At 38.9% G+C, this 8,473-nt stretch overlaps 1 pseudogene; it reads right to left on the reverse strand.

Annotated features, from left to right (window-relative positions):
* Positions 1–2,433: 2,433 nt before the first annotated feature.
* LOC105516843 lies at positions 2,434–3,458 on the reverse strand (annotated as a pseudogene).
* Between the last annotated feature and the right edge of the window lie 5,015 nt (positions 3,459–8,473).

An 8,473-nucleotide genomic window follows, 5' to 3' on the forward strand; every position in this document is an offset into this window, starting at 1 on the left:
GGGAGGCCGAGGCAGGTGGATCACGAGGTCAGGAGATCGAGACCATCCTGGCTAACACAGTGAAACCCCGTCTCTACTGAAAATACAAAAAATTAGCCAGGCGTGCTGGCGGGCAGCTGTAGTCCCAGCTACTCGGGAGGCTGAGGCAGGAGAATGGTGTGAACCCAGGAGGCGGAGCTTGCAGTGAGCTGAGATTGTGCAATTGTACTCCAGCCTGGGCAACAGAGTGAGATTCCATCTGAAAAAAAAAAAAAGAAAATTGAGTTTGAATGCTTTAAGGAAGGCCATACCTGTTCTATTTATCACAGTCCTCAGTAACTCCATAGGATCTTAAGCTCACCAGCAAACTTCATACAAATATATGCTGGGCCCACATAAGCATCTGAGCACGTGGTCCTTAACCATTTAACCACTTCATTTTACAGGTGAGGAAACAGCATGCTTAAATGACTATTCTGCCCCTACCCCCACCTCTGTCATAGTCACACAAAACAGGGGGTAGGTAATACAAAAACCTTCCTTTAGTGACGATTTTTCTCAGACATTTGCTTTGAATCTGGGCTGTTTGTATTGCACAGATTTTGCTCATTTACATAAAATCTGGATCGTTGGAATAAATATATTCAGGTAATTCTCTGAGGCAAGAAAATAACCAAACACTTACCCAGACTTGTTTCTTCTTGGGTTAACTAGCCTGATGTTACATATGCCTTAATGTAAAATCCCATTCAAAATCTCCTAAAACAAAACCAGCACTTCACAATTTGTAATTAGTACTACAAGAACAATTTAATTGATTCTCTTGTTCTCCCTTCTCTTGCATTTTCAGAGCCATTGCTTTCCATCTGATGAGGTTGTAGAGCTTTCTATCACTTCACCAGAATGGGAAATCTATGCTATTTTCATTAAGTAACTAAATGTTAGGCCATGTCCAATTCTTAAATAATTTCACACTCTTGGCAAGGGGGAAAAAAGATTATTCCAAGTTATTTCAAAGTTTTTACAGAATTGCTAATAATAATAACAGTAGCAATGCCTTACTAATGCAGAATACTTTATGGTTTATAAATATGTATAATATGTAGTATAGGTAACATAATATTATAGATAAAATATATATTAATTTCATTTGAAATAACTCTTTAGAAATTTTACTTTCTAGACCAGTTTTATTGCAACTTAAAGATGCTAAGGTGAAAAATAATTTGAAAACATTTTAGTTCATTCCAAACAGAAACATAAGCCTAATTATTTTATTTAAAAATAAAAGACACCTCCACACATTGACAACTACTGAAATTTTAGGTAAATAAGTAAGTTTCAGAAATTATTCTGGGGCACAGTATTTGTAAACAAGTAAAAAATGGGCATGGTAAAAACTTGGAATCTGGCAATCTGAACACGTCGATTTGTAAATCTTCTCTGCCCATAATGGGTCACGTTCGTCTTCTCAAAGTTTTGGTTTTTCAATCCCTGATGCAGGTAGGATTCTATATTCCTTTACAACTTTTGTTTCTCCCTCTCCCCACAAAGGCAGTGAAGAGGAATTCCCTATATCCTTCACCTCATTTTTCTTTCTTTGTCTTTACTCCTGATAGGGAAGGAGTTTGGTTTGTTTTCTTTTTCTCTCTTTTTTTTTTGCTTTTTGATGATAAATGCATTTCACTATTTATTTAGATGTTTAAGCTCTCACATTGTTTTTACAAGCTGATGAACACTGACAAATTATTTCTCCCACAGAACTAAAGCCACACATCCCCAGACAGTATAAATATATGGTTGAACTAACCTTAACATACATCACCATTTTATCAATTACATAATAAAACAAATGATCAAGTATCCAAATATTAAGTTACACAGCTCGAAAGGCATATAAAATATTAGATGTCTGCTCAGTTCATTAGCAGAAACCCACTTCTTTTTTTGCAAGAAAGGTTAGGAAGGGAAGGAAATAAAAAATCACTTTCAAACAAAAATAAGTTGGTAAACAACTTCTGATAAATATGGAAAAAATTACAAGAATTTCAGAAATTTTATGATTAAGAATTGTTTCAGCTACAGTAACAAATCATCTCTACCTTTAAAAAATATTTTACTAAATTAAAAGGCATATCCCACATGCTCTGCACAAGACCAAGGCAACATTTTGCTAAAAATAATGAATAGCCCCCTCCCATTCTTTTCTCAGGCCCTCCCTGTGAAGTTGCACCTCAGATTGCAAACATTAAATTAACTGTAAGGCCTTTCTGTCTGAAGACATTAAAGACATGTGCTTCTATACGATGTAGATTTTTTAAATGGAGGTTTTTCATAACAGCGCAAAGTAAGATTTACTGAAACACATTAAGTAACCACTGTAAGACTTGGTAAAAAAAAAAAAAAAAAAGAATCAATGGTTAAGCAAACCTGATACATGCGAGTATGAAAGAGAGCAGGCGAGTCAACATGTAGGCCCTACTTTCAATGTTTGAAATGATTGAAGGAATAAACTACATAAAGTCTAGAGTGTTCATAGTTCCTAGGATTTTAGTTCTGTATGGTACTAAAAATATACAAGTATTGTGCCAGGTAGCACCTAATCCTCCTAATTTTCTTATATATTGATAAGATTCTGGCATGGGAATAGATTTAAACAACACATAACTCAATACTGCATGATTTCAGGAAAGGTCAATTGGTTCAAATGACAAGCACATTTTAAATGCTAACAGCAAGAATCTTTTGACAAGTGTCCAAATAGGTTGACTGTAACCCAAACACAGAGGTTGCCAAATCTATCTAGCTTGTGGCCTGGTAAAACTACCTTTCAATACTCCTATGGAAGCTTCATTAGACTTGATCACTAAGCCAACATGTTGGCTAATATGTCTAACAAATCAGGTCCTATCTCAAGTTCCACTTCCAAGGCCGTAGCATCAGGGAACCCAGTTTTATTGACTGCAACAGTTGTATCTATGACCACTGGAGTCTTTGAAGCGAAGCCACATCTTTAGGACAATACTTCTCCAAATACAAAAGTTAATTGCTGTTAAAAGCTCGACGCTGCTTTTGTCTTATGAATTGTACTGCATCTTCATCTTTCATTCTGCCTTCAATTAATGCTAGGGCAACAAGTACTGGAGCTCTCCCAAGGTCTGCAATGCAATGAACAGCAGTACCACAACCAGGTTCTTTATGAAACTTAAATTTTACAAGACTTAACCAGTCATCAACAATCTGGTTGGATGGTGGTGCACCATCATCAAAAGGCCAATAGAGAACATGGATACCTTCTTTCTCCAGAAGAGTAGTGTCATAAGTTGCTTCACATACTCTTATCTATTGTGAAAACTCCATACTTCTTACATTCCTCTATAGATATGTTTAAGGTCACATTGGTTGGATTGTGTGTAGTAAGAAATCCTCATGTTCTTGTATGTGACTTCCACAGGAACTGGGTGGTTCATTCCAGCCATGTTAATTTAGTTAAAAGACACTCAATAGGGTTATGAAAGAATTTTAAAAGTTGAATATAGAAATGATGCAAAGAAACTGAAGTCTACTTCAATATACTCCACTTGAAATTCTCAGTGCTTTGAGTATGAAGTTGTAAGTAATGATAAATGAAACTAACCTCCTAACAAGAAGCGGCAATTCTTCAATCCAGTAATACCGAGGCAACAGAAAGGAAGTGCACTGAGGTTTACCCCATCCAGGTCAGAACTCTTGTAAAATGCCCTGTGGGTTTCAATACAACACTTCTGTGTCCAGGATAACCACTCTTTTGGGTGCCTCTTGGTGGAGTAGTAATGAATTTCTAGTTTCCTTGTTTGCATAGAGGTCGTGCTGTGCCTGGCAGTAATCTCCACTGCCCTTCAGAAACTCCATAAATGTGTGACCAAGAACACCACAGAGCTGAGGAATGTGTTTATGCATTGAAAATGGTGGCCTACTGCGTCAATCTCACTGGGAGCTTCAGACCAGAGCTGTTCCTATTCAGAAGTATCACGCTACGTGACTTCAAACTATACAACAAGGATACAGTAACCAAAACAGCATGATACTGGTACCAAAACAGATATATAGACCAATGGAACAGAAAAGAGGCCTCAGAAGTAATACCACACGTCTACAACCATCTGATCTTTGACAAACCTGACACAAAAAAGCAATGGGGAAAAGACTCCCTATTTAATAAATGGTGTTGGGGAAAAACTGGCTAGCCATATGCAGAAAACTGAAACTGGACCCCTTCCTTACACCTTATACAAAAATCAACTCAAGATGTATCAGAGACTTAAATGTAAGACCTAGGACCATAAAAATCCTAGAAGAAAACTTGGGCAATACCATTCAGGATGTAGGCATGGGCAAAGACTCCATGACTAAAACACCAAAATCAATGGCAACAAAAGCCAAAATTGACAAATGGGTTCTAATTAAACTAAAGAGCTTCTGAACAGCAAAAGAAACTATCATCAAGGTAAACAGGCAACCTACAGAATGGGAGAAAATTTTTGCAATCTATCCATCTGACAAAGGGTTAATATCCACAATCTGCAAAGAACTTAAATAAATTTACAAGGAAAAACAACCCCATCAAAAAGTGGGCAAAGAATCTGAAAAGACACTTCTCAAAAGAATAATTTATGTGGCTAATAAACATATGAAAAAAATGCTCATCATCACTGGTCATTAGAGAAATTCAAATCAAAACCACAATGAGATACCATCTCACATCAGTTAGAATGGTGATCATTAAAAAGTCAGCAAACAACAAATGCTGGAGATGGAGAAATAGGAACACTTTTACACTGTTGGTGGGAGTGTAAATTAGTTCAACCATGGTGGAAGACAGTGTGGCAATTCCTCAAGGATCTAGAACAAGAAATACCATTTGACCCAGCCATCCCATTACTGGGTATGTACTGAAAGGATTACAAATCATTCTACTATAAAGACACATGCACATGTATGTTTATTGTGGCACTGTTCACAATAGCAAAGATTTGGAACCAACCCAAATGTCCATCAATAATAGACTGGATAAAGAAAATTGGCATATATACACCATGGAATACTATGCAGCCATAAAAAGGATGAGTTTATGTCCTTTGCAGGGACATAGATGAAACTGGAAACCATCATTCTCAGCAGAGTATCACAAGAACAGAAAACCAAAAAAAACCCAAAAAACAAAAAAACCACATGTTCTCACTAATAAATGGCAGTTGAACAATGAGAACACACGGACACAGGGAGGGAAACATCACACACCAAGACCTGTCAGGGGGTGGGGGGCTAAGGGAGGGATAACATTAGGAAAAATACCTAATGTAGGTGATGGACTGATGGGTGCAGCAAACCATCATAGCACATGTATACATATGTAACAAAACTGCGCGTTCTGCACATGTACCCCAGAACTTAAAGTATAATAAAAGAAAAAAAGAAAATGGTGGCCTAATCCTACAGCTGGTCCCTTGGCAGTGGTGGCAGGGGCTGCAGGGCAGGAGGCAGAGATGGTCATTGCCAGATGGCAGTGGCCATGTTGCAAGTAGTCAGGGGGTACACCAGACTCTACCATGCAGTGAGTGGCTCCTGGTTTGTTTTCAGACATCAAAGTTATACCACAAGGTATAATCTTGATTCTTTTACTTATTCAAAAATATTTTAGTACCTACTTTCTGTCAGGCATTGCTCTGTGTAATAAGAATATAGCAATGAATCAAATAGAATTCCTGCTGTCATGTAATCTATATTCTAAAGAGGGAGACAGAACATGAGCTCATCAGGTAATCGCAGAGTTTGTCAGGTGATGGAGTGCTCTGGGGAAGAGTAAAGCAGGGAAAGAGGACAGGTGAGTGATGTGGACCTAAATGAGGTGACCAAGAATGGCTCTCCAGAAAAGGTAATTGTTCAGAAAAAAAAAAAAAAAAAGTTAAATCATTCAAGAAAAGGCTATGCTTATATTGCAAGTATTCCCTCTACAACTGCTGAAATCAGACTCAAAGGGATGATTATGAAACTGTATTTGTCAGCTTGGGGATGCAGGAGAAGAACAGAAAAGTGGGGCGGGGGAGCAGATTGTGTTCTTCCTAACAGTGGATTGAGTGCTTGAGACGTAACACATACCCAACAAATGTGCAATGAATCTGAGCATAGTCAAGCTTCACACCTCTCATAAATCGAGGTAACGCAGCAGTCCTATCAAGCACAGTATTTTGGAATGCCAGTATGATGGATCTCCTTTATAGTTCAGCTGGTTTCTATCTCTGCACCTCATCCATCGGATAGTCCGCTGACAGGAAAAGAACCAGTGTTATCGTGGAGGAAGATAGAGCATCTTATAAGGGAAGTCCTAGCCACATGAGAAAGGAGGGAATTCCTGCCCTCCTAGACCCAAAGGATGGTGTAAAAAGGAGAGTACTACAAAGTTCTCTCTTTGTGTCCTATCCTTGGGTCAAACACTGGGGTAGGGTAGATAGTGCTGGACATTTAACCTTTGCTAGATATGGGAGAATCTGGAACATCAGGGTTTAATAGCATGTTTTCCCCACTGTGCCTGAGGAAAGATGCAAACCCCTGGTTAAAAACCTTGCACGTGGATACATGTCCCAGGAGCAGTAATAGAGAAATGGCCGGGGAGAAGACCCAAAGGTAGAATCCCTGGCTCCCCAAGGCTCATTCAGTATCTAGAACGACACTGTCCAATATGTTAGCCACTGGCCACACAGGCTCCTTAAATTTAAAGTAATCAAGATTAAATATAATTTAAAATGTGTTTTCTTAGTTGCATTAGCCACATTTCAAGTGCTCAATAACTATGTATGGCTCAAGATTACTGCATTGTACAGCACAAAGAAAGAATATTTCCATCATCATAGAAAGTTCTATTAGAGAGCAGTAGTCAGCAAACTTTTCCGTAAAGGGCTAACTAGTAAATATGTTTGGCTTTGTGGACAAGAAAGTCTCTGTCACAATTATTCAATACTATTGTTTTAGCATAAAAGCAGCTGTAGTCTGTATGTACATAAACAAGGATGGCCATATTCCAATAAAACTTTGTTTTAAAAAACAGGCTTTGGTCTGAGAGATGCAACGTGCCTGTCCCTGGGATAGAGGAGCCAAAAGTTCCCACATGCCTCAGTAAAGCGACAGAAGCCACTGAAAGAATCAGTGAACTAGTGGAGGCCTGGGCTAGGGCCAAATTACCTGATCTGTGCACCCAGAGGCGATATGGGTCCAGGTACAACTCAGACACATAGGCCAAAGGCCAGACCACAAACCTGCGCCCAGATTCAAGGCCATCCTGAGAAGGAGCAGGAAGAGAGGAAAGAAATTCAAAAGACCAACTCCAAATTATCGAAATGATCTAGAAGAAACTGTTTAAATGGAAGAGACAGTGATACTGTCTGTTGGCAGATGTAGGTGGCCCCGCCCACTGTGCCAGTCCCACCACTCCCCATATCCCTAACCCCCTGAGGGAGTAGGAGCTCAGGAGGAAATTTAAATCTATTATTTTTAAAATATAAGCTACAGTTTCCTTGACTCTCTAAGTTATAGTGAAAATAAAAAGTCAGTGCTGCTACACAGTGTTTTCTCAAATATATATAAAGACACTTTAGAAAGGAAATCTTTGCACTCTTTCTAGGAGCACTGATTTGGGATAATTCATCTCTACAGCCCCTCCAGGGCCTCCTTGTGACTGAGGATATACACTAAGGCCTTGTGTGAGGGGAACACTAGCATGGAGGGAGAAAATCTGGGCTCTAGCTGTGTGACTTATGCTAAACCTCTAGCCACTCTGGGCTTCAGTGACCTTATCTGCCATATGGGGAGACAGATCAAATGACTCCTAAGTTCTTATTCAGTTCAGAAATAATATTTTATGATTCATCTGAAAGAAATCTGACTGGGGTTGTGCCCTGTTGTTATAATTAACATAGTTAGCCTGATCACATGTCAATGGATTAAGTCTTAGTTTTACTATTAAGATAAAACTGAATAAGCTAAGTTTCTTCCAGTTCACTGAAAAGTTCTGATATTTAATACTTGGATAGTTGTAAGGACATGCTATCACTCAAACTATATCAGTCGTCTCAGGCTGCCATACTAAAATGCCATAGACTGGGTGACTTAAAGAACAAACATTCATTTCTCACATTTCCGGAGGCTGGAAGTCGAAGATCAGGGTGCCAGCATAATTGGTTTCTGGTGAGGGCTCTCTTCCTGACTTGTAGACGGCCACCTTCTCACTGTGTCCTCACATGGCAGGGAAAGAGTGAGCTCTCTGGTGGCTTTTCCTTTAAGGGCACTAATCTCATTATGGGGCCCTACCCTCATGACTTCATCTAAATCTAATTACTTCCCTAAGGTTTCATCTCCAGATACTATCTCGTTGGAAGTTAGGTCTTCAACACATGAATTTTGAGGGAACACAATTTAGTCCATAGCACAAACCTTCAAATTACTTTAAGGTAAGATGCTG

Source organism: Colobus angolensis, unplaced genomic scaffold (genome assembly GCF_000951035.1).
Source record: "Colobus angolensis palliatus isolate OR3802 unplaced genomic scaffold, Cang.pa_1.0 Scaffold292, whole genome shotgun sequence".
NCBI classification, from domain to species: Eukaryota; Metazoa; Chordata; class Mammalia; order Primates; family Cercopithecidae; genus Colobus; species Colobus angolensis.